This window comes from Dicentrarchus labrax, unplaced genomic scaffold (assembly GCF_905237075.1).
Source record: "Dicentrarchus labrax unplaced genomic scaffold, dlabrax2021, whole genome shotgun sequence".
Lineage (NCBI taxonomy): Eukaryota > Metazoa > Chordata > Actinopteri > Moronidae > Dicentrarchus > Dicentrarchus labrax.
Genome location: NW_026136722.1, coordinates 11229913 through 11257302, shown reverse-complemented (window position 1 = coordinate 11257302; position 27390 = coordinate 11229913). Strand labels below are relative to the sequence as shown.

General features: G+C 43.6%; 1 protein-coding gene across 4 annotated transcripts in view; it reads left to right on the top strand.

The window, feature by feature from the left end:
* Positions 1–27390, top strand: part of adgrl1a (adhesion G protein-coupled receptor L1a) — an 89859-nt gene that overhangs the window by 7368 nt on the left and 55101 nt on the right. Inside the window, exon 2 of one of the 4 annotated variants that reach the window (XM_051389261.1) lies at positions 8866–8916. The exons of the other annotated variants lie outside the window; for them this stretch is intronic. The gene's annotated coding sequence lies outside the window, so the exon portion shown is untranslated. The remainder of the gene's footprint in view (positions 1–8865; positions 8917–27390) is intronic. 4 annotated transcript variants of the gene reach the window in all.

Genomic DNA, 27390 nt, shown 5'->3' with positions numbered 1-27390 from the left:
AAGAGAGAGAGTGCATCCGGAGTGGATTAATTAAGGATTATAATTATGTTGGGACTATGCATGTCTCACCTGAGACTGCCCTGTGCCGCTCCTCTCCAATCCTCATGCCCTCTGCTCCTCTGCACATATGGACACAAACCACAGGAAAATACTACCCACACTTGCGATATCATAGGTTCACCTCTCTGACAGAGTGCAGAAAAATGAATGAACGCAACAGTGTATTAACCTTTATGCTGCTGTTTTTTAATAAATCCAGTACAACACTGTCTCAGTGTTCACGCCGTAAATGTGCCATGTTAATCTGTGTAATGCAAATTTACAACACAAGAGTACAATAAGACTGATGAATAACACTGATTCAAATCCACAATATCTGATTGGCAAATTTAAACCTGCTTTGATCAGGGGGTTTTTTTTGCAGTGGAACAAGATGCAAATACAACTTTGACGTATTATCACCATTTGATGAGTTGATATGGTTTGCATATTAGTGGACAATTTCCTATTACATATCCAGTAAACACAGAGCAATAGCATTTATTTCAAGACATGTTTCTGGCCAACTAATGAATGAAATATTCACTCTTTTTTAGCTCTGTTTTTGGTCTCCACCAACTACTTAGGGAAATATCTGGCTCTTTAGTTGCTTCACTATGTTTATTAGCTAGTTACGGACTTTTTGTGGGGTTGAGACTGAGACTGAACTAAAACCATAATGTTGTGAAACCAAAACAATGAGCTGAAAGGCTGAAAGAAGAAGCTACTCAGAGCTGACCTACAGAAAAAGGTGATAATTGTCTGTGGGTTTGTAACTATGAGCACTTTTGAGATTACACTTGATGTGATCCATTGTTAATAAAACAATTTATTAGAGCTTAAAAATAGTGCATCCTTCTGACACAGGAAATTCGAATGAGCGTACTTTCTCTATTCATTGCAAATGTTTCACTGAAGAATCAATGGCAGAGCACCAACTGCTTTGGTTTAACCCTAAATGTTTTATCACAGGTTATCATATAGGTATTTTTTGTTCATATGCTGTTGAATATCGTGCACATTGGCAATGTAACCTTCCAGTAAAACTACATGGCAAAGCGATTTTCATGGTTGTCCATTTTTGGAACAATTTCCCATGGGTATAGGAACAATTGGAGGAACTCCACCGCAGGGACCAGGTCTATATTAAGTTCTGGGGACATTATTTTACCCCCAAAAAAGTCCCTGCTCAGGGGCTAGTACTTACCAAAAGTACAGGAACTTGGTCTGGGTCTTTTAGCGCAGAACATTTATGATTGGTCGAATACTTATAGCATTTTATTTCAGCCAACATTTTTAAATATCTGCAGCTGCAAACCTTTGTTGTTGTTTTTCTATTGCTTTTGCATGGAGAAAGCATACATACAACAGATGGACCAACAACGACGTTCAGGCCTTGTTGTTGTATACTCGTACAAAATTGACATGTAAAATCAGTTGTTGCTTTTTCATACATCATTGGACTAATTTGTCTAATCTTCCTGGGTCTTTGGACTGTGTTGAAAGTTTAGTTCTACCAGTAGGGTAACACTTTATAATGAGTACACACTATTAAGCATTAGTTAAGCATGAATAAATACTGAATTCATCATTTATAACACATGAATACACATTAGTATGTAGTTTATAAACACAGTTAAAAATGTTTTATTCATCATTGATAAGCACATTAGTTATGGATTAGTAAATACTGAATTCATCATTTATAAAGCATATTTCTGCTGTAAATAGTCATTACTATGTGGTTTATAATCACAATTATAAATGTTTTACTCTTCATTGTACTGTACATTTCTGCATGCACTTGCTAACGTTAGCTTGTCACTTGACACTAACGTTACAAACGTTACCGACCCGCCCGCGGTGGCTAAGACGACCTAGCCTAGTCTCGTCTAGCCGGGCGAGGTGAGTGCCTAGCAGCGGCGGGTCGGCTTAGCCACCGCGGGCGGGTCGGTAACGTTAGTAACGTAAGTCGTTAGTGTCAAGTGACAAGCTAACGTTAGCTTTCAACCATAATGTGTGCTACCAAACAAAGACACATACTCACCACTAGTGCCGCTGACGGCCTCAGACTCCAATGTGCTTCTCCATGCTCCCCTTGGCTGCACTGTCAGAAACTTCTGAGAGTTAACGTAAATATGACGTAACATCCCGCTCTCAGCACGTCATCACGTTGATGACGTGCTGAGAGCGGGAGCTCAACGTACACGTCCCAAACAGATAAGATCACAACAATAGCATGTCTTCATAAACCACCCTTGTTCGTCTTCATACAATATGTTGGGAAGTTGCAGTAAATATCAATACAATATGTTCTATATCCCTTTGTGTTGTTTCTCGCTCGTCTGTTAAGATAACTGAACATTTTGTGAGTCTCGAGGCATTGTCAGCCTTTATATCTCATTTGTAAATCCTTAATAAGCCATAGATAGTGCTCACTTTAGATGAGCTTGCGCAAAATACTTAATTAACGAGTAGTAAGTGCTTTGTAACTGTGAATTCCTGCATTAATAACTGTTTATAGGCCATCATTAGAAAATGAATTTGTTGTGAGTTTTATAGAACATCTGCTAACACAGTCACTAATCATTAATACATGTCTGAATAGTGGATGTGCATGCAGAAATGTACAGTACAATGAAGAGTAAAACATTTATAATTGTGATTATAAACCACATAGTAATGACTATTTACAGCAGAAACATGCTTTATAAATGATGAATTCAGTATTTACTAATCCATAACTAATGTGCTTATCAATGATGAATAAAACATTTTTAACTGTGTTTATAAACTACATACTAATGTGTATTCATGCGTTATAAATGATGAATTCATTATTTATTCATGCTTAACTAATGCTTAATAGTGTGTACTCATTATAAAGTGTTACCATAAGTAGTTACAGGGACTTAAAGTCCGAGGTACTTTGGGTGGAAATACGAATTTCGAGTTTCAAATGACTAAATATAAGATAAATAAAGCTTGTGGTTCAAGTCAGACCACGGCCGTACTCTAAGCCTGCTGCAGACACAGGCAATGTTGAACGCTGGAGATACAGACATATGTCTGATTTTCTCCTTACATTACAAAGATGGGAATTTAGGTTGTAATGTGCCGTGCCTTTAGAGAGATAGAGCCCCATGTTTTTAAGTGAAGCTGCACAGTGGTCAACAACTTGTATCCAGGTGTGGATTTAACTGTAGCAATGTGAAGTAAGATGTTGCTAAAAATGACCATGCATGCTCAGCAAACCTTCCTCGGTTATGTGAAGTTTTTTCAGTTTGTTTCTAAAAACTACAGTGCAGTACAACATTTTTTAGCAACTGAGTACTTTGCTATTTTCATTTGAAACAGGGACAAAAATGGGTAAAAAAAACCAAACAACTACAAACGGTGGATGGTGAAGGATATCTAATAAAGTACACAGGCTTATCTGTCAGGATGTGAATGTGATTATAATCCAATAATTATGAAAACAATCACACCACTTGTGCTTCCATCCTGCAGTGCTATTAGAGCATAAACATAAACCACACGTCATACGTCATCTGGCCACAAAAGATACTTGCCAGACCACAGCTTAACCTTTGGTCACCTCACAACCCCAAGACAACACAAAAAAGACACACACACAACATAAACTGACCACCAAAAGCACACACACACACACACACACACACACACACACACACACACACACACACACACACACACACACACACACACACTCTGCAGCTACAGACATGAGGCATTTAGGGAACAGAATGGAAAAGGATTTAATTGAGTCTTTGATCATTATAGAATTACCATGTGCCTTCTTGGCACCCTGGTTATTGTTTCATGGATTAATCGTTTTCATTCCACAAATTGTGGAATCCACATAGCAAATCAGTGTGCTGCCTGCTTGACATAGATATGCAGTTGGAGCAAGGGAATTTTAATGTGTTCTTGCCCTCCAATTGGCTTTAGCCGTCCATGCGACTTGATTTATTTGAAAGATTGGTTTTATTGATTTACTGAATTAATGTGGTGCCAGTTTAATCAGTGTGCTATAGAACTATGCAGAATTTGACATCTCTGTGAACTCAGATGAATTGAGTGTACAATATTGATCTGGTTATCCACAGTATTTATTCAGCTATTTGTCTAAGAGCTGATTAATTCAGTGTGTACGAAATAATGTAGGTATGTGTTTATGAGGCTGTGCGAGTGTTCATGTTTGTGTGTCTCTTCCTCTCTCTCTGTATATTTGTGTAAATGGTAATTGCATCTGTTATGAACTGCATGTTTCACCCTTTTATTGGAATAGCAGCATTTACAATTTATACCTTTTTGTTTTTGTACAAGCAAAGGAATGCTACTGTTATAAAATGACAGATCGCATGCAGGCTCAGCACATACACATTCAACATTGATACACCTGAGCATGCGTGAAGTATATTACAGTATATGCATAATGAGTACTGTGTTTATATGTGTGCAGTGTGTGTGGTATCATTTTGTAACAGCAGCATCCTCTGTAATTGCAGACCGTATTTTGTCGGGATGGAGCAGCGTTCAGCACCGGTGTGGTGATTGAGCGGTATCTGTCAAATAGGGCCAGAGGAGGGAGAGTAGTTCTCCAATTAGAGCTAACTCAGGATGGATATGGATGCTTTCTGACAGCTGTCTCATCTGATTCGGCTGCATGTAGAAGAAGAACATTTGTTTGGAGATGTTTGTTTAGGCTCATTATGGATAAAAGCACAAGCTTCACACATCTCTTTCCTCCTATTCCATGTGTAATGGAGGCCCACCGATGTTGATATTACACAGAAGAGAATCTCAGCTGTCAATTGGCTAGCTGCATTTATAGAGCTAGTGCTATTCACAAGACATTGTGCAGTCCCTGCTGTAATCTTACAAGGCTATTTGAGTACACAGGAGTAAAAACAATTGACTGGATTAGAGAGATCGTCAGCAATGAAAATGACGAATTTCCGAGTCCTGGCATGTAAGTCTACAGTAACATTGTACTGTATGCAATTCTATATACTTTTGCAGATCCTAAAAGCTATTGTAGATTGCAGAAAAATCCAGCGAGAGCAGTGGTCGCTTGCTACTGGAGGGTAAAATTAGCCATGTAATGAAATACAGCAGGAATTTAAACTCCTACTTCATATGTTTATTTAATCATATGACATGGACTCCGACTCAGGTCAGAATTAACATACAAGTTCATACAAATGCAAAGGGCAACACTCTGTATTCTACTGGCATTTCTGCTGTGCATTATATTATACTGTACTGTATAGTTAATAAGTTGAACCTTAGGTTTACAGGCAAAAAGGACAGGGAGGTACTTGAATTTAGTAAAAAGTAAAATTTAATGTAATTCATTATGTTTTGTAGTTTCTGTGGACAGAGCCATGTAACATTGCAAGAAAGTATACTTGAATTTCTTTTATACCACATAACTACTTTACACTCAGAGAGGTTACAGGAATGCCAGTAACTTGATTATAACAAGATTAAGGCAGTACTCAAATTATTGCAGTTGTCATGCAAATGTGTTAACTGGATTATCTTAGTTGAATTAAAGCCAAAATTGAAAAAAGGATAACTCAATTGTCTGACCTCAAAATCAATCTTTTGCTGTACTCAGGCACACACCTCCATTCTGATTTCTTTTGGTGTTTTGATTCCGTGCAAAGCGGTGTTTCTGTACAAACAACGGCATGGCTAGTGGTGGAAAACAAAGGAAAACAAAGCAGAACACACATTTTTGGGGGGCGACTGCAAAGTGGCTTTCATGTTACAACTAACTCTGCAAGTGACAGAGCCTGTGTTACGGGGTTCTGTAAATTCATCCTCACAACAAAACATAGACACATAGTTTCACTGTTCTACTTGTGGTGCTCAGCTACTTTGTATCAAACAAATCATGTAAACAGCGGCGAGCAAATCGAATTACTGCAAACCATAATCGCACAATCGCCTTGAGGTGGTTATTCATAGTGAACAAGTTTTAGTGTGTATTTAAATTAACTGTTTCACACAGATCTACTACTTTTGGTCTCTGCAAAGCTGTTGGACTGCATATTTAACTTCCTCTGTGATTTTTCTCTGTACAAACAGTCTGAAAGTATCTACATTAACTTCTCTTCTGTGCTCTCTCCGTTACCCTCTAAACAATTTGCTCTGCCCTCACAGACTCTATTTGTCAACTAGTTTAAATAATTATGGTGCTTCAGCCCACATACATACCTGTTTGTTCACTTACCATTTGCAGTTTACAGACCTAAATGTCTATGTGCTCTCTGGTTCTCCTAATATGTGCCTGTTTACTCTCTCTTGCACTTACATGCACCTGTGTGGACTCCCCTTCCGCTGCAAGTGTACTAACGTTTGCCCTACACTCACCTTCTCTCCTGCTCATGTGCCCCCCTCACTCACCTTCCGATGGCAGCAGATATGGATGGAAATACAAATGACCCCCGATGAACCCAGATATTGAGCTGTTTTAAAGCTCTAGGCTTTAGACAATATCCCTTCCTTGCTCCAACGTGCTGGAGAAGGAGGGGCCATGGTTTCTCACTACATCGGGGTTTTATGGGATTTATGACCCTCGTCCCCAGCAGCTATCTCTCCCTCTACTGGCACTTCTCCCACTGGCTGGAATTAGCAGGCGAGGAAAACAAACAAATTACAAGAAAACAAACACAACAGCTAATAAGCATGTAGTGGCATGAAGAGAATGCTTTCAGCAGGATGTATTCTGAGAGAGGGAGAGGGAAGGGTAGGGTATAATCTTCTCTCCCTTTCTCCTGTCTTCTGTTTCTGCATTTCCCTGTAATTTCCTCCTGCCCCGCTGTCCCCTCCACCCTCTGTGACTCGCCAGTGGGGTTCTCTGAGGAGATCATCTCCGAGCATGGGCAGTGTGAGACAGATGGGCGGATGATGGATCTGACGTGATAGACAGCGGGGTGATGGATGGCTGGCTGGCTGATAGGGGATTAATGCAGTGCTGAGGCCGCTGCAGCACAGCGGATGGCTTAGTGATGGATAGATAAAACTGACGAGCAGATAAACAAGAGACCGCTAATCCACGCCCCCTTGATGGACAGAAAATCAAAGTGAGGGAAAAGAACCACCGAGGGAGTGGTGGACCCTGATATTGCCATTGCAGGGTGTAGCTTTCATAGGAGGGAATGTAAGTGGACACAAGTTGAGATGAGGTGGGGGGCTGAGGAGAGTTAAGGGGGCAGCATCACGTTGTAGTGCTGTGTAGGCATGGGTCAGTGATAGCACGTCTGTCGAGCCGGGCCTGGTGCTGGATATATTGGATGAGGGTGGGAGTTTTGGTGATATGGCATGGCGGGTGACAGCGAGGGCTGGTGATATGCTATTTCGAGTGATGGCGAACAGTTTGACTGCGGAGGAGAGATTGGGCATAGCGGCAAATTGGCCATAGTGGGATGTGATGGGATGATTGGACAGCAGAGTGTGCTGGTTGGGGATTGAAGATAGGAGTGATTGTTGTTGGTATTTTTTAATGCACTTCCCTCAGCGCAACAGCTTAACCTTCTGTGTAATGTACAAAAATAAAGATTTTGGGTCTCTATGTTTATGCAATTCTGCCAACTGGCAAGTTGGAAAGACCTGTCGTGATGAGAGAAAAAGAAAAAAAGAACGAGAGGAGTGGAGGACAAGCCCAGGGATAGTTCTTCCGAAAATAGGGAGCAAGCTGCCTATCCCCGCATTATTAGCGAGCGCTAAGCTTTGTCTCCGTTCACCGTTTCAGGGGACCCCAGGGGTTCTGGCATCGATCTGGTGCGCTCAGAATGCACTCCGGTGTCACCTATTTAAACACAGTGAGCCGCTAGCCAACAGAGACAAGCCTTTATTTATCAAGCCTCTGATTTTGGCTGCACGGATGACAACCTGATTAGCACTTAAAGGAGCTCTTAAATCTTTTATTGGAATGGGTGGAGGCAATCTATACAGAGAGGGAGACAGCAGTCTTAGCCAGAGAGAGTTATGGAGGATGAACAGAGAGGCAAGTTGAGGGACTGTGTCATCCAGGGGGTTAATGAAGGGGAGGGACAGAGGGATGAGCAGCGTGTGACAGAGACAGCCAGAGAGGAAGAGAAAGAGAGAGAAAGTGTGTGACTTTGAACAATGAGTGAGAAGTAGAAGGAGTGAGTGGGTGAGAGCAAGAGCGGCGAGCATGTGACTGAGAAGTGGTGGCAGAGATCGGGGGGGACCAGATGAGAGTACAAGTGGCTGGGACCATGAACGAATGTCGAATGAGTGGATGAGAATATTGTGATCAAGTGAAGGCCAAATGAGAAAATTGCTGAACAAACAAGTGTGTGATGACTGTGTGTTTGAGCAGATTGCGTGGCCGTTGGTGCAAGTGTGCGCGTGCCGGCAAATGAATGAGTGAGCCATGATGGAAGAGACTAAGTGAGCGAGTAATGGGGGTTAGTGATGGGTGTGTTGACAGAAAGTGTCAGCTTTAACCACACTGACCCGCGAATACAGACTGCATGCACAAGTGGCTGAATTTGAGTGCCAGCTTGGACGTGAACTGACTGTAAAATTGGATGTGAATTTCGAGTTGGATGTGAAATGAATGCAAATTTGAAAAGTAGGTGGATGGTGTTTGCGCATCCATCTCTATGTGTCAGTCTACTGACGTTTCTATATCATTTTAGATGAGCCCAGGGGATGAGCATCTCTCTAGTCTCTTTGGCACATAAATGTAGCTACATTTGAACACCTCATTTCATGTTCTGGGTAATTATAGCAAGTGGTATTACTCTGTGCTTTATTTTTCAGAGATGGTTCTCTATCTTTGCCTCTTGACATCATCAGGGTACCAAAAATAAGGTCTGTATTTTCATTTCAGATTTAACTCTATTAAATGACAATCCCGACCTTCTTGGCACACTGTAACTAGGAACCATTTTGTTTCATGTAATAGATGAGTATATTTACCCTTGTAGGGCGAGGAACACTAAATTATGCCAGTGCTCGATTAGAGAAGAGCTGTTACTAGGGAGTAGCAAGTCAATTTATTCTTGCTCTCTTTCCCTTGGGATGCCAATGGCCAATTCACTTTCAACGCAGAGAATTGTGTGTATACGTTTGTTTATGTGTGTGACACTGGTGGCGTTTCGATGTAGGGACATTTTGGACATGGCTATTGTCTGTCCTGCAGCCTGTGCTACACTTAAATCTTTCCCCGTCTCATCTCGTCTCTGTCAGTAACGGCAGCAGCAAAACAATACTGCCCGTGAAATGTCAAGAGAATTAGTATGGCATAAATGCACACACATTGTTTACTGTCCCCTCTTCTCTCTCACCTTCTTGTCTGGCATGGCTCTGTCTCATGCCCTCTCCACCACCCTTAGCTACAGCATGCTTGTCTGACCCAGTCGTAGTCTCCTTCAGGGCCTGTCTCTTGGTGATCAACCTCCATTATTTATTCTGTATCGTGTTTCACCATCAATTCCCGCAATGGAACAATTGAGACAGATTTCCTTGACTGTCACAATAGCAGTAAGACTCAGCAGAGGTTGGAAATGGGATTAGCCTTAAATGGAATTTAATTTTCACCGTTGTTGTCTCCGAAGCCTGTCTACCACCCAGACACCATGACGCGCTTTGGTAGTGCTTTCACCATTGTGTGTGTGTGTGTGTGTGTGTGTGTGTGTGAGAGAGAGAGAGAGAGAGAGAGATTACTGCTGTGCTACACAATGGAAAGTGTAGCATTTGTAATGTGATGCACATGTGCAACAGCTTCTCGTTTTTTAAAGCACTGTAATTCAATTGTGCTGCAGCTCAGTTTTATTCAAGAAAGTCTTGCATTGACAATTTACGGTGAAGACCATGATACAGCAGGAGATAGAGAGTTTTTTTTTTCTGTTTTGATTGATGGAAAAATACACAGTAGCAGCACCATCTTCCATAACAAACAATAGAAACTTTGCTCTCCTTTTTGTGTCCAATGAGTTAACAGAAAAATAAAAATCCTACATGAGTCAATCACTTACCAGACATCAGCCTCAGCAGCTGGCACTTCTTTGACGTGAAATGTATAAGAGAATGACTGAGTAAATAGATAAATAAATAAGTGCTGTCGAAGTGTGAATCAATGTTTGTGGATCGGCATCCAAAGACCTGCTGTGCTGCAGATGAAATGAACGTGGTGATGGTGGTGTGTCATTGTGTGTGTTTGTCAGTAAGATGGGACGGAAGCAAGGGTTTGGGGCTGCTGTGATGCTTTGAATCTGTTTTCAATTGTAGAGGTGTCTAAGTATATATGATGTGTTCGTCCTTGGGAGTTTATGGGTTATGTGTCTGTGTGTGTGCATGCTCGTGTGTAAGCAGCATTTTGGTTTCCTGAATGGCAATGGTCGCTGTTGTTTCTGATGTATTCTGTTTGTGGGTTTTTGGACTTCCTTGCTCTCTCTCTCTTTCCTTGCGCTTAATGCAAGCATGATCAATACTTGAATTAATGTGTAAGTAAAGAGTCAAAACATGTCGCACTGGCCTTGGCACAGGCTGCCACCCCGCCCCCACCAGGCAGCCTCCAACCCAGCTGGGCTGAGAGAAGTCAAGAGAGGAGTGAAGAGAAAGAAAGAGCAACAGAGCGTGTGGAGGAGAAGAAATAAGTGTTCATTTATAATGAACACAGTGTGGGGGTAAATTGGAATGCATTCAGCTTTTAGAATCTCTTTTTTTGCTGCTGTATTAATTTTAGTAATTATTAGTCGAGAGGTAATTATTTCTGGCTGCATGGGTGATGCCTCTTGTCAAGGAAAGCAGCGGTGTAGTGAATGACGTGTGCGCTCAACTGTTGACATTATATCTAATGTTAGGTATAAAGAGAAGCGACCACAGAATGGCTAGACAGGCCACAGGTGTGGGTGACGGCTCAGGGGAGGGTGTAAGTTTGTGCGTGAGAAGGAGTTAGCGTTTGTGTGTTGTGTTTGTGTGCAAGTGACAGGGTGTTAGGCTCAAGAGGCAGAACGGTGATTTGTTAGTATTGTATTCCTGTAATCTTTTCAGATCAGATCAACCAGAGCCAATAATGCAACGCTGAGCCAAATACCACGCTGCTCTTTCTTCATCTCTCACTTCTCTTTCTTTATTTCAGTCTCTATGTGCCCCCACCACCTCCCCACCGTCTCTCTGCCTTTTCCTTTTTCACTGCAGTGGGAGCCAGCTTTGCTGCAGAGGGAGAGATGAAGTAAAGATGGAGAGAGAAAGAGAAAGACAGACTAGAAAGAGTCAGGAAGATGGATGGTGAGAAATGGAGATACTGAGAAAGAGACTCAGAGAACAGAGGAGTAGATGGAAGGTGGACGGGACTGAACAGTAAACGATTACTGCTCTGCTTGTGTGTGCTCCTGGTAGAGCCTGATACCGAATCAAACAGTGCTCTTTCTCTCTATTGACACATGCACACAGACACAAACAGACATACACACACACACACACACACACTGGCCACAAGCATTTGAGTTTGTTTTTGGCCAGTGCTGGGTGGTGCTTGGCAGAAGAAATTAAGCCTAACAACCGTGGCATCTGTCTCAGCAGCAGGAGAGTCCCGCCTCCCCACCCACACATGACCTGCCCTGCTTTCATTCACTGAGCCGCCTGCTGCCAGCCTCAGGATGGGCCGCTGCCTCCGCCACTGCCTGCCACCCCCCTCCATACCAGCCTCTCTGCACTGCCAACCACTCTGTGCCCGCGCCCATGTTTCCCCCCTCGAGCAACAACCAGGAGCCTAGCGATATGGCTGCTTCAAATATTCATAACAGCCACGCTGCAACACAGAGCTCTCTGCTCTCCATTTTGAGAGGCAATTCTCATGCTGTAGCTGCTGTTAGCCTGAACATGGTTTCTGTGCTCCAAGTCAACTGCTCTGTGGTCAGTGTGTATTAACAGTGCGTACTGTAAGTATTAAGCAGAGTTTCGAATCTCCAGTCTGGCCTCCCAACTGATTGTGCATGGAGCTAAATATAAACACTCATCCTTTTCTCTTTGCTCCATCCACTTCCAACCCTCCCCCTCATCCAGGGCTGAGCACAACCACCAGCCTGCTAAAGGGGTCGTGCAGCTTTACACTACAGGACGAACCAGGGAAGAGCAAACAAGCACACATGCAAAAGAGACACCAATGCTATACTTAGATAGGCGCACTCCACAAGCACACATACTGGGCCAGCGCGTAATACATGCAAAGACCGCGCAGAAATGTATCTGGCACACACAAACACGCAGGCCCACAGAGTGATGTGAGAGGGGGCTTTCAGGGAGAGAAGTTCTACTATGTGTCTCTCAGGAAGCCACAGGCTGGATAAACATCCATGTGGAGCAGCAGCAGATGCCTCAGTCTCCCTCTAATGCCCGCTCCTCCTCCTTTCCTCTCCACTCTCATCCCCTCACATCCTTCCACCTACTCACTCCGTACGTCTCACATCCCTGTGTCTTGCTCTCTCCTTTCTGCGTCCTTTAATGAAGACTACCCCCTACTGGCTTTACCCTTCCCTCTCAATCTCCTCTTCATTCATCTACCTACCCTTCCTTTACTCACTCCCTATGTTGCCCCCAATTCTCTTTTTCTCTCCATTTCTGGCCCTCTTTCTTTTCTTCTCCTTCTCTTCTCATCATTCAGGCCGCCTGCCAGCACTAGGTCCTGCTGCTTATCCTTCGTATTCGCTCGTTGTATCTCCAGATTATTTCTCTGGGGGGCATCCTGTGTGTGCTCTCCACCATACTGTGTTATCTAGCTCATCAAGTGGGTTGAAGTAGATGAGGATGGGTGGGGGTTGAGGCTGGATGCTCTGGCTTGTGGCAAACAGGTGGCCCATAGGGATGAGCACATACAGCGCTAAGTACAAAGGCATGGGAGGATGGCAGCGTTTCGGGAGCAATCTTTTCTAAACAACAAGCCATTATTTGTTAAGGCTTGCTATCAATATCATGAAGTTGTGAAGCTACACTGTGGGCCCACCAACCGCTAGTGAGCTACAAGATGGATGGGATGGCTGCTGGAACTAATGTGGCAGCTGAGTCTCAAGGCATGAGCTTGAATAATTTGTGGCTTAGCAGTTAAGTTCTAGAGCTTGCTTTTTATGTGATTATTTCATTGGGGCACCCACAAATTGGCATTGATCATTGTTGGTTGGGTGGCCTTTAACAGCTGGGCCACTGTTTAATGTTCCTGTCGGGGGGGGTTTATCATGTAACCTGTTTCTCCTTTCTCCTGTCCTCACACCTGCTAAATGGCAAGACATCTTCCTAAGAGAGAGAGAGAGCATGAAAAAGTGAGCAGTGCAGCACGGAGCCCTTATTAAAGCTGTCCTCCAAGGCTGCCCTCTGACTGATTCCCCCTGTAAATCTCCCCTTTAATTGGAGAGGGCACGAGAAGAGAGGTGCCGCCTCAATCACAAATGTATTCGGTGTCTCAAAGGATGGATGAGAGAGAGAAAGAGAGACAGACAGACAGAGAGGTCCTCCGAATGTGTGGGTGAAGACCAAACAAAAGTCAGATATAAGCACGATGAGGGTTCTAGAAGTGAGATGACATATTTACATTCGCCTGGGAAGTGGGTGGCGGGAGATGAGGAACGTAACACAGTAATGGAGAGAGATGGGCAGAGAGGTGCGCCAAGGGTGATGCAAGGATAGAAGGAGAAGGACAATGGGCGAGGAAGAGAAAGTAATGGAGGGAGACAAATAGAAATGGCTGGCAGTGAAAGAAAAGGAAGGTGTGTGTGTGTGTGTGTGTGTGTATGTGTGTGTGTGAAAGAAAGAAGGAGAGAGAGAGGTAGAAGAGAGACAGGCTGATTTCACCAGAGTTGCAGCCTGAGTGTCCTCCCTTAATGGGGTTGCCATGACAACAGTGTATAAGAGAGTCAGGCTCCAGCAGAGTGTTTGTGTGTGTGTGTGTGTGTGTGTGTGTGTGTGTGTGTGTGTGTGTGTGTGTGTGTGTGTGTGTGTGAGAATTTGTGCTCTGTTCCTCAAGTGATTGATTGTTCATGAGACAATATACTGTACGATACCGTAACAAGTGCACCTTGGGCATTTTTTGTAAAAAAGGTGGGCGGGAGTTTATTTCCTTTCACTGTTTGTTTGGTTGTATGTCCTTGAATGACAAAGGGAGGGATAGTGGGAGGGAGAAGGAAAGGAGCAGCTTCTCTGTCTGTGTCATTGCCCTTCTTGGCAGAGCCAAGTGGGTGTGTAGTAGCTGATGTGTACTGGCCATGTCCCTTGTATCACTGGCAGCCATGTTGAATGAGGTTAGGTGATGTCATGCCGGTCAGGTGACGTTGTTTGGAGGGCCCAGCTGTCACAGAGCAGAGGCAGTCCCACAGGAGCACCAATCTGTCATCATTATATTAATGACACGCATAGCACTGCTAGCAATGTCATCTCTTGTGTATGCCAAAGCTAACGAGCAGCGCCCTAATTGTAAAATTAATTGAAAAACATTTTGATTAAAGACCACCCTCCCCACTCCGACCCTCCTCCATCTCCATCATCTCCCCTTTCGCTCTGCGTTGCCATCTTTCTATCCCCCTGGTTATGTATTTTTTAGTTTACTCCAAGGCCCATCAGCCCTCAAATTCACACATTAGACTCACTTTCTTTTCTCTGTGTCCTCCCGCTTTTGCATCTCTGACCCTTTTCTCATTTTTATATGTGCTCTGTGTCTCCTTCCACCTTTTCTAATCCACCAACACGCTCCCTAGCCCATCATTTTCTCCACCCCTCAACATACACTTTTTCTACTATCTGTCACTCTCGTCTTTCGTTAGGCAAATTACAGCTCTTTTATGTGCGCGATCTCCCTCCTCATCCCTCCCCTCCTCTTTGTCTTTTCCCATCAGGCTCCCCTCTGTGTTGCTGTCTCTCTTGTCTTTTCTTCTCACGTCTCCATTACTATCTGTTTTACGCCCTCGGTATGTGTGTGTATGTGTTTGTATCCAGTGGTGGATTTATAAGGAGAAATTAATTTAGTAAGGTGGTTGTCTGTACCCAGCTTTGCCTTTTTACTGCATCCAACTCCCCCTTACCCCTTTATAGCCTCAGAGAGTCTCTTGTCTCTCACTCTCATTCACACTCTTTCTCCTTCTCTTTGCTCCAGCAAAGCTCCAGAGCCAGAGGGAAAGAGGAAGTGATATGGCTAGTGTACATCTCCCCTGGTCTTTTATTCTCTAGCCTTCCTCTCATCTTGCCTCTCCTTCTGCTGTTCTCACTCTTCGTCTCTCCCCTGTGTGGACTGAGGTCCAGTTTATCATTCTGCTCCAGACTCCATGGCAAGATCTCTCTTGCATGTGTATACACACGTGTGTGTGATTTGTTGCACGTCATGATCTAATTAAGTAAATGACACATTAGGTATTGTAGCTCCCTCTCTGTGCCTGAGAGCTTACAATAAGTGTGAGTGCAGAAGACAAGGCATGAGACAGTGAGAGTACATATAGGCTGGGATAATGAGAGCCCCAGGTCTCATTAATGTTACTCAAAGCAATAATGATACAGACAGGGAGGAGATATTGATCATCAGTGAATGATCAATAATGGGCCATATCGATCGGAACAACAGTTTGTCACCATGCAGAATGACGTCCCTGCAGGACACCAGGCTCCCAGGGGAGGGTGTTACTGCCTCACCACAGGCTCCTATGTTCATTTATTCAAGAGAAAACATAGGCACAAACAAATGCCACTCTGATGAATGTCTGTTTTGTGCATAATTAGGTAAACATAGCTCTTAGTCAATAGAAGAATGGATTCATGAATTAAATCTTCCTTTGTGAATAATAAGCTCTAAACGTGGGTATTGAACAACACAGGAGCTTCCCCAGATTCTTTATGTTAGCCTTAATAGCTAAGCTGAGAGAGAGAAACGAAAACATTAGGGGAAAATATTCTCAAGCAAAATAATATCAGGTACTTGCATGGGAGACTTGAGCCTGCACTCTTATACTGACTCCCTTTCATCAGTCCACTCTTGTTGCCCCTTTTTACAGGACCCAGACTGTTGCTGAGAATAGCTGGCAGTGAAAGAAAAGACAGCAAAGTGACTGTAACACCGGGTGGAGTGTTGCCATAGAAACGCAGCGTCACAGCTCCTAAGCAGATAACACATTCGGTACCATTCCCTTCATCGTGATTCCCACATCCAAGGATGGAGTGGGAACAGGTGTGATCAACAGCTTTCTTAAATATTAGAGGGGAAGGGTGAGGGAGTGTTTGGCACTAGGAGCGTTTTTCTCGGTTTCTCTCGGAATTTAGAGCAAAGTTTGTTCAGTAATGTAATGACGACCTTGGGGAAAGAGCGTGAGATAGGTCTGAAGCCTCACCAGCGTGCATTGAAATGCAAAGCACAGCGGCGTCGATGGAGGTGTTGCAGAACACATTGTAGTAATTACAGTTTCTAATCTAATACTTCCTGGATATAACTATTTCAAATCAAACACTGTCTGGTAATTACAAGTGCTTGTTAACTGTGGCCATATATACACCCACCATTTTCCTCTTTCTTCTTTTATAGTCTAAAGACAAAGAGGAGATGGCAGTGTTGGACAAGATGTTGAATGTGTCTGTGTGGGGCTGGCCCAAAGGCAGATCACCAAACAGCTGTGTGTTACTGCCAGTGAGTAGACATTTGGTCCACTCGACCCATAACGCTGGCACACAGGGTGGGTAACGGTGTCCAAGTCCTCCTCTCAAATCCTTGGTCCATCCGTCCATCCCCTCTCATTGTCCCCGGGGCAGCAGGAGGCCCCAGCTAAATACTGATCTGCCTGAACGGGCACAGGTGCAGCAGGGGGTTTGTCCCACTGCCAAATGTTGTGCTTCTGTTTCCTTTGGGCTTATGAGAGGGTTGTGCAGTGCTCTTTTTGGCTTCTGGAGGGATTGAAAAAGCTGCAGATGCAAGTGTTTGATCAGCCTGCCGATACAACGGAGACAGGGAAGAGAGCGAGACTAAAGTGCATAAAGAAAACAGAAGATATTGAAGCAACAATGATTTTTTTTTTTTGCAGGACTGAAATAAGTGATAACATTGATGAGACTTTTTCAAAAGTGTTGTGCAGCTCTGGGACTCACCAGAAACGGAGTGGAGGTCTGGTTGTACGGACGGACACTGCAGTATGCCTGCAGCTGTCCTCAGGGAACTGTTTTTGGTGCGGGTGTGTGTGCCAGGGGTATCTTTAGAGAGGCACGCTGCAGGCATCCCTTTGGGAATGCAGGAAGGGGAGGGAATAGAGGAGTGCTCTGGTTTCATGTCTCAATCAGGAAAGCTTCAGGAGTGCCTCTCAAGGCTCAAGTAGAAGCTAACGTCCATTTGTAGTGTATTTAAAAGAGAATGCCTGCACTTAAGGGCTACTTATTGCTTCACGTAGCCGAATAGTGAGCGAAAGTAGATACATGCGTAAAAGCTTTGGTATACTCAGAGACTGACACATAGCACAGCAAACCTCTCTCTCACTCTCTCTCCCTTTGAATGCCCTTGCTTTCTCATTCGCTTTATGTCTCCCAGGACAGTGCTCAGAAATGTTGAAATGGGGCCTAACCCACGAAGCAAAGAGGCAGAGTCGTTTAAGCTAAGTTAAACAAGGGCACTTAGATTTTAAAGGGCCATAATCTTCAAAAAGGGGCGCTTTAAAATCAATTGACAAGACATATAAAAGGTAAAGACAGATTGAGAGGCGGAAGGTGTAGTTGTTGGCAGTTAAGTGACTTATTTTTATGAATGAGCATGTTTAATTGAATGTCATTGATACTTGTTCTGTATGTGTCTTTGCTTATGTGCATGTGTCCACGTCTGCAAGTGTGTTTGTGTGTGTGTGTGTGTGTGTGTGTATGTATATGTGTGTGTATATGTGTGTGTGTGTGTGTGTGTGTGTGTGTGTGTGTGTGTGTGTGTGTGTGTGTGTGTGTGTGTGTGTTTGCTGGGCAGCGCAGGTGGGCTGGATCAGTATCCAGAGCAGCACTAAGCCAGTGATTCAGTCCGCACAGTTTGGGCCAGAATCCAATCAGGGCAGCCATCTGGTGACCAATCAGGGCTCTGGCTGTGATGTCACAGCAACAGAGCTCTGGGTTCCATGGGAGCTGGGAGGGGTAAATGCCATGAATCACATTGGACCTCTGTGCTGGTAAAGCTGGCTAGTTGGGCCACAGAGCCGACTATCAGACGATAGCTATGTAAGCGTCAGCGGATTGGATGATGAGGCGTGAGGGGGCGAACTGTGCTGCTGACCAGGATGCTGGGTCACTGAAACCAGGCTGTTGTCATTTGTGTGCCTGTAAATGTGGGAAGTGTTTGTGCTTCTTCACTGACAAGCAGGAATTGTTGGCTTGCACACAGACTCCTTCTTTATTCATGGTTAAGCAGCCTACTACACATATCTTTGCTTTCAGTGTGTTTACTGTAGATGACTTGTGGAGAAAATTGGCATTTCTGTCTTTGTTTCACTTTGCAGATGATGGCAGTGACATGAGAGCCCACGCAGTTAGGCCAGTGTTCTCTATCTGGTGGGAGTGACAGCTCTGTTAATTCTAATGTGATTAATATTTCAAAGCTCTGCTCCGTGTGAATGTCTATATAATTTTAAACATTATAGAAGAGCACAATCCAGGTCTCTAGCACCCAGTGAGTCACCCTGACCCGGTCCTAGAGTCGAAATGTTCCCAGCTTTCACACCACTTGAGGTTAGCAGGCCAGAGGGGTGGCGGATGGCTGGGTGACAGAGAGAAGGAAGTCTCAGGAGAATGGCTGTCACTACCGAAAGGCCCTCTGCAGGGCATCAGAGGGGAAACAGGACAGGCTGCCAAGAGAGAGTCTCAGTGAAAGTTGACCTTAAAAAGCTTCACAGCACCAGATATTGCTGTAACACTCAGGTCTGTGAATATTTCATCAGCCCTTAAGCAAGTTGTAGAATATAGCAGGCTGGCGATGGTGGTACAGTAATGCAGTGCTATACTGTCAAGTTTCATATTATGTTTCAGGCTATATAGAAAAAGGGGTTTACATTTATATGGTAGCAAAGTCTAAACTAGCCTACAGTATTAATGCAAATCCCTCAGTTGGGATGTACAGTAGCAGGGATAGAGGAGGGGGAATGGACTGTTGCGATTACTAAAACCAGTTAAATCCACCCTCCTTCCCTCTGGTGCTTATCTGATCAGTGAAACAACCAGCTAGCCCCTCAGCATGGGATTTAATATCAAACACAGGACATAAGCCGTATTCAATAGGCATGACAAGGATAAACATCAGTGGGAACACGCAATGCATTGCTGGCTTTGCCTGCATATAAGGGCAGCAGGGGTGAGACAGGCGTGGCATCTTGACATCAGTACATACGTAAGTAAACAGGGGAGAGCCCAGAAGCTGGACCTCACATATAACTTCACACAGAGAGTGTGAGTACAACAAAGAGGGTAGAGTAAAAATTAGGGAAAGATAGAAAAAGAAGAGTGAAAGGTGGAGGCAATCATGCAGAGAGAGACAAATCTAAGGGCCTAGCATGGAGGTGCAGGAGGTGGGAGGTGTGTGAGCTTGTGGGACTGTTTGTGTGTGAGTGTGTGTATACTCTGTATGTGCATGCCCACTCTGCCGCCCTGGTGACTTCAGGTGTTATCTTCTTAGCCTCCAGACGTGACAGTGAGATAATTAGAAATGTTAACACTCAGTGGAGCTTGTACTTCTATGAATTCTCTGTTTCTCTCTCTCTTTTTTCTCTCTCTCTCTCTCCCTCATTTGCTCTTTCTCCTGTCTATCTTTCATAAACACACATACTCACACTCTCGAATTCTATTATCTCCCTTAGCCCGTGTTATGAATGACACACTTAAAGCCTGGAATGACTTGGCCGTGCGGCAGTGGATCACAATTAACGTCAATGCCAGCATCTGTGGAAATAATTGTCACAGCTCAATTTTAATGTGCTGATGACCCGTTTTTCCTACTTTTAATAAGAACTTACTTAAGAACTCTACTTTTTTTTATTCTCATCCATCCACACATATATTAATTTGTTCAGTGGATTTGTTACAAATTTGATAATTCATTAGAATCATGAGATTTAGTTGTTAATTACAGTATTTTCAAAAGAAAGGTGAAAAAGGTGAAATTAGAATGATAGAAGTGAAATTAATTACATTCACAGATGGATTAATCAGACTGTAGGATAAGAATTAACATTGGTAAAAAGCAGTTGCATTTTATTTCCTTGAATAGACACAGACAATAGACATCAATTTTTGAGGCAGTCAACAAACAGAGCCTGGTTTACTGAAGCAGTGGGAGGACACTGTTGAAATTCTGACAAATGTCTTGGCTCAAGGAAAGGGAGAGAGATACAGAGAAAGACATGCTCACTGGAGTGTTTCACATGGAAAAATGAAAAGTGACAGAAAGCTGACGGAGTGATGACAACCTTGTTTGTCCTTTACTGGATGATCAACATGTGTTACGTGGATATGGGTCCCGGAGGTGGACATGGGGCGGCTGATACAGAGGGTTCCATGCTCCACTGGAATTCCCCTGCCTTTAAATTAGCATTCTCACTCCGCTTACTCAGCTAGCGGCACAAGCTGTGGAGTAGTGTGTGAACACTGGCGATAATGAAACTGCACACCGTCGACATCATTAAAGATAATCTTGGCTCATTTTGTGCTGGGACACATAATCCTAAGATGCTGCGAACAACAGGAAGAGCTCATTTTGCCAGAGCAGGGCATACAAACACCTCCCTATTATTATCTCACTGGCTCCCACCACTCCCCACACCTCTGATTCTTGGTTGGAGGGGCACAGTAGTACTATAGGTTGGTTTTCAGGAAACAGATTCCAGGTCAAGGCAAAGGCTTGTCTAAAGCCGTCTCCAGCGTGTGTCTAATTGAGCGCTGTGTAGTTAATTGTTTGTGCGTGGGAGGGGAGAAATCAATCTGTTTTCTCACTGCCGTGACTTCTAGGCCCTGGGGTGAGAGACTGGAGCTGGCAGACAAAGGCACACACATACACACACATGCGCAGCTCTGCCAAAAACCCCAAAACCATGCCTTGCAAGCAGAAACTTGCACATGCAGACCCATCCCCTTCCTCTACTGGCACACACACTCAAACACGTACATGCACGCACCCTCCACAGAGGAAGAGGATGTGCATGAGGGGTTATTGAGTCAGGGTAAAGTCAGATCCATCTATCGATCGGCTGCTTGCTGAGAGAGGAGTCAGGAACGTGAGACCTGCACAGGTCAGAGGGCCAAGAGACAGAGGAGATGAGAGACAGTAATACAGGGAAAGAGAGAGAGAGCGGGAGAAACCTACAGAGCTTTACAGCGAGCAGTGCTCCCCCCACACCCATCCTTTCTGAATGCAGAGCCAGCGTTCTGCTTTGACGTGAATATTCAGAGAAGCTCTGCTGAGCTTCATGAACATTAAAATGAGATTTCTTCAATTTGTAACTTGGGTCAGTGCCATATGCCCGATCAATGGGAGAGAAAGAGATATACTAACAGCAACTAATTGTTTCCTTATCTTTTTATCTGTATCTATTGCTATAGATTTTTCTATACTTAATGTATATTACATATAATTAATCTACAGTGAGCCACCGTGTCAATTAACATATAAATGCCTTCTACAAATAATACATTAATTTGCATATTCAGCTAATCAGCTCATTTGCATGTGTTTAGTTATCTTTAAGGGTGTTTCAATTTATGACTGAGTGTCGCTGTCTGTGAATGCCTATTTGCATTTCAAATCTTTCAATGTGTGGCAAAAACAGTGTTTCCTGCGATGCACTGGTCTCGCTCACAGAGCAAAAATGGTTGTGCTAGTTAAAGGGAATTTGCAGCAAAAGAGTGTCACCTGAATAATTTACATTTCCTTTCAATGAGATCAGAGCACCAACTCACTTCTGATCTCATTTGAGCCACCAAAGCTCCTTTGCTATTGGCTGACAGCAGCTGGTGGAATGCCTGTAAGCCCCCCTTTGATTGGCTGAGAGTTGTTTATTTTCACCCAGTCAAAAATTCTTCTATTATTTATGGGAATGAAGCCAACTGGGATCTGATGATGAGACGTGAAAATAGGATGAGAACTGCAGAGGGAATGGAGGAAGCATGTGAGTACCAAACAGGGGTGGGGGTGTGGAGGGGCAGAGACGTGAGGTTGAAGAGAGATATGCAGAGGGGGAGGGGTGATAAGGTGGATGAGTACAAATAGTACTATCCTTCACTTGGATAGCAGCAGCAGGCGCCATGAGATCTCTGTTGATTCATCTCCTTTTATGCGCTTGGTTCCCTTTCTCTGCCGAATCTTTTTACCCGAACAAAGGCAGACGGAGGGAGTGATTCAGAGTGACCAGACGTCCGAGACTCCCAGAACGGAGGGGGAGGAAGGTCACATGAAACAGGAGGCTCCATGGAGACCACAGACCAGAACGAAATGTGTCGATGAACTGATGTACTCAGGCCTCCAGGGACAGGAGGAGATGGAGGGAAAAATGAGTATTCGAAAAGAAAGAAAAGGAGAGTGTGGGTAGAGGCAGGGCTCTGTGTGTATGTGTGTGAGTGTGTGTGCACATTTGAAGATGTGTGTCTGGGTACATACGTATGTCTCAAGGCGTAATCATTATACCAGTGTGCATAACAACACAAAAATATACAACTGCTTATGCTGTGAATGCTTGGGAGTGTTTGTATGTGATTTTTTCTGTGTGCGTGTGTGTATATACTTACTTAGCTTTAGTCTGTGAGCAGTGGGGGGTGGGCACAGACCCTCTGGATCTTCTCCATGCACTAATGGGTGTTCACCTGGTGTGGATCTCGGTAAAGCGTTTCCAACATTGCGCTGTTGGTAATTAACAGAAGCAGGCAGTGGAAAGCAGCACCTGTTACAGCCTGACTGACTGAGGCCCTGAGCTCTAGGCTCTGGGCTGTGTCTCCCACTGCTCCTCTCTTAATAATCAGTCCACCACCGCCCATCCGTCCTCTGGGACCTCACAGAATTAATATATGCACTGTGTACTGTGTGTTTGTGTGATTATGTGTGTTGTTCAAAACAAGAAAAGAGAAGCGGATTAAGAAGAGATAATGGTAGCTCACACATACAGTAGCTTGTGGTTTTGAGTGTTATTTCCAGCAAATGTGCATGCTAGTTTCAAACATTTACCTGTTACCTAGACAGCTGAACAATAGACAAATGCACAGGCTGCTGTGTAATGATTAAACTATTGTGTTGTGGTATGAATGTGTCAGTGGTCTCTGTTTGCCACTAATTTTCAGACCTATGTATACAAACACCAGCAGTTTCTCTGTCACTAATTCACTTGTTTGAAGTTGCAGGTACAAATAATTAGATTAGGGGGGTTTTCACCATTAAATTGAGATTTTGCTGAATAGGAAGACTGCAGGCATTTGTGTGTGTGTGTGTGTGTACGTAGACCATTATTTCTCCTCAGTTATTTCTGAGTGGCTGTGAAGTCTGCTACTGTGCTATATGTGGGACAGTGTCAGTGTGCCTTCGTGTATGTGTGTGGGAGGCTGTTCATATGTGTGTGTGACAAAGGTAGACAGAGAGAGGATGCAAGAGAGGAAGTGAGTGACAGCCATGTTTTAGAATTGGGGCATGTCAGCCAGGCCTGCTGTGTCAGAATCTCCTGATGCCCACTCTGCCCATCGTAAAGCTGGATAACCTTGGCAGGCAGATTGGGGTCACTACTATCAAATTAGATACATCACTCACACACATACACACAGACATACACACACGCACCATTGCACAACACAAATCACTCCGACATTTGAAAAAAGGTAGACATGTTTGCATCCACATAAACAGGCCAACTCCTACTTTTTGTGCTCTTGCGATGCACAACAAAATCATCTGGATAAATCCAGACAGATAAAGAGGGTTAAGGAAAATACACTTCAAGTTGGAGTTTGGTTGAATTGCTAAAATCACCCTAAATTGGGTTCTCTACTGCCCAGCTGTCACGATGAGAGAATGCACTGGGTTGATAAAAGTCCAGATACACTCATCTGAGGTTTAATTAATGTGCACTCACATTAAAGGCTAGAAGCTCATGAAGCGCTCAGAATGCAAGCTGACATTAAGAGTATTGCTAATAAACATCAGTCTCAAGCCATTGTGTCACCCTGAAAAAAAACCAACATAAACCTAGATAATTAATCAAATACTGACATTGTTGAAAGGATTTCTTACCAATAATAAGGCTGCTCCTCATCAGCTGACTCCTAAGTCCAAACGTTCTTACATAAACTGAATGCACCAAAGCACAACAACAATGTCGGCTTCACGTCCATCAAGCAGCCTGCAGCGCAGTTTATAAGCAAATGCACTGTAAGGGATGAAGCATGTTTAAAATCCAGTATGAAGTAAATAAGGGGGGAAACAATTCATTTAATTCAGTACACAATATCAGTACAGTACACTCAGCTGTTTCAATTACTCACCTCATGGTCTCACTATAAATTAGATTAAAAAAATGTATTGTCAGCAATGGATGAAGCAAATAACAATTAATTTGTTCAAACTGTTAAAAGTATGTCTTCGTTAAGTTTTTGGTTTGTCTCGTTGGACCCAAACCTATGCCTGTATAGAGAGTGGATCTCTAAAGTAGCAAGTTGAAGATGAGACGGAATAATTAGTTGAGGGTGCCACTGACACAAAAAATGGATACTTCCATTGTATGGGTCTCAGCAATGAGATGAAAAGAATGTCAACCTATTTTTAAATGTCACTGTCTCTTTTTGTTCTGAATCCCTGCTCTACTTTGTGCCACAGATCTAAACTGGGTCAACATCACATGTGGCGCCCCGGTGGGCCCTTCTGTGTGTGTACATGTGAGCGTGTGCATGTGTGTGAACATGTGTGTGAATGCTTCAAACCATGATCAGGTGCATCTCACCATGCACAGACACCAAGTCTTATGAGGAGGTGTCTACAGTTTGCCTTGAGTGAATCCCAATGGTTGCTAAACAATTACGAATTAGTTTTTTCCACACGTAATTATTGTCTATCGTCCCCAATTAGGAGTGAGCATGCATTATCTGCAAATTGTTTAAGTCTGTTGCAGTGCTCATTATTAGAGAGCTGCAGGCGGGAGTGTAAAAGGATTGTGTGTGTGTGTGTGTGTGTGTGTGTGTGTGTGTGTGTGTGTGTGTGTGTGTGTGCATGTGCGTGATGCATACAAACTTTGCATGTGTTTGTCTGTGTAGTATGCATCCGTAGTGTGTTTGTACATAGCGTATGCTTGGCTATGGTGTGCTGTAGCGCAACAGTGAGGCGGGGGTTGCCCTGCTGGAGCTTTCAGATTAATAGACACTGATAATAACACACACAACTCACAGCGCTTCTGTCCTTAATGAAGATGGATCTAGCCGGGCCTGGCAGTGCACAGGCACTCGGGGTGGCAGCCTGCCAGTCACAGCCAAGTGACATCTGGGAACAGCTCAATGCAAAGGGCGGGAGGGAGCAAGATTCACCAGAGAGTACAATTTCATAACATTATCATGTTATATCATAATCCATTGTTGGTGGCTCATAAGATTAATGTCAGGGCCGGCAGTTATCACTCTTGTTGTGTAGACTTAATGGTCAAAGTGAATTATTCATTTCCTCCTATTGATTTGCGACGCAACTCATGCTGACAAAGTTGACAGCGCAGGTTGACTGATATGGAGTATATCTAATTTGACTGTGAGGTTGAGAAGCAGGGGGAAAGAAGTGGAGTAGAAAGCGTGAGAGAAAAAGTCGAAAGACAGAAACAAGATGAAGTTATACACTACCATTCAAAAGTTTGGAGTAGCCTGCCACAAAAGCTTGATTCGATACAGTCAGATGGCTGAGAGGACTACTCTTTATTTTTGAACGGTCTTTCATGCTTTTAGAAACGCTTCTTTACAAATAGATGTAATTTTGTGTGAAGGGTTTGCAAAAAGAAAGTAATGTTTTGTACATGGAGAACAAAACATTCAACTAGACTGACAATTTGAAAGGGCAGAAAGAGACAAAGAGATCTCTGAGCAACAGTTAAATAAAGATATAAGAAATCAGTCATCATCATAGAATCAAAATTTGTGACAAATTTAAATTGGTTCCTGTTTCATCGTCAAGTGCACAATGATGCCTGTAACAAGCTGGAATTAAAAGACATGTTGCATTAGCAAAGCTATTCTTAAAATGTCAAAATAGAAAAGATTGGTTTAGGGTTAATTCAGAATTCAAAGGTATTTGGGGGAAAATATGATTACAAGTATTCTCCCCTGTCATGCAACACTGTGAAGACTAAATGGAAGTTTTAATCATTTCATTATTCTCCTTTTGGGACAAAACTATTTCATATGTAAATAATACATTTGGTGTTATACTGTTTGTCTATGTTAAAATAGCCATTATTGAAGGAAAGACTAAAAACATAAAGCTACTCAACTTTTTGTGTCTTCTAGGTGTAGGTTTCTATACATTTAGATTACAAAAATGATGCCTCTCACCTCTGTCACTGTAAAATTGCACTTTTCAGTCTGAATTAATGTATAATTGTCTTCTGCTGGTTAGCAATTGGTGAAGAGGTGGTTGCCAAATTGGGTCAGAGGTTCCATCCCTGTAAGATATTAGAGCCCATTAGAGCGGGACTGCAGCCACTGTTTGTGTGAGAAGACAGGTGGGTGCTGAGGTCACTTCCTCTGGCAGCTGTGGCGGGCATCACAGGGCAAGCATTGATGGGTGTTGGCGTTGCCTCCTGTTGCATCAGTAATAATGAACAGTGACATGCTCTCCGCCGCCACAATAAATCACAGGCCACATTGGAGACACTGAAGACCAGGCCGGGGAGCATGCTCTCTCTGCTGCGTGGTGTCAGTGCTGAACAACAGACTGGCTGGCTAGCTAGGGGCAGGCTATCTCTATCACTCATTCACAAATGCAGCACTGTTATCACACACAGTCACCCCCTTCAGACACTTGTGCACTCTGATTAGCATGTACAACTGTCACTCAGGAATATTATGCTCTTATCAGCTGCTCTATAGGCAGTAAGCCTTTTTTTTTTTTAGAACTATTACTGTTTTGGAAACATATAATAGTTAAAGTGTAGACTCTAGAGATGAGGAGAAGTGTGGGTTGGGGTGTGTGGAGAGCTGCAGCCGAGGGTGGATGCTGAAGCAGGAAAAAGTGGTATAGGAGTGTCTATTGAATAAAGTGAGAGGGGCTCTCTCCCTCTCTCCCCCTTCCCTTTGCCTTTACCTCTTTGACAGGCACACTAGCCCTGTTTGATATCCCTCCACTGTGTTCTGCAGCTCTGC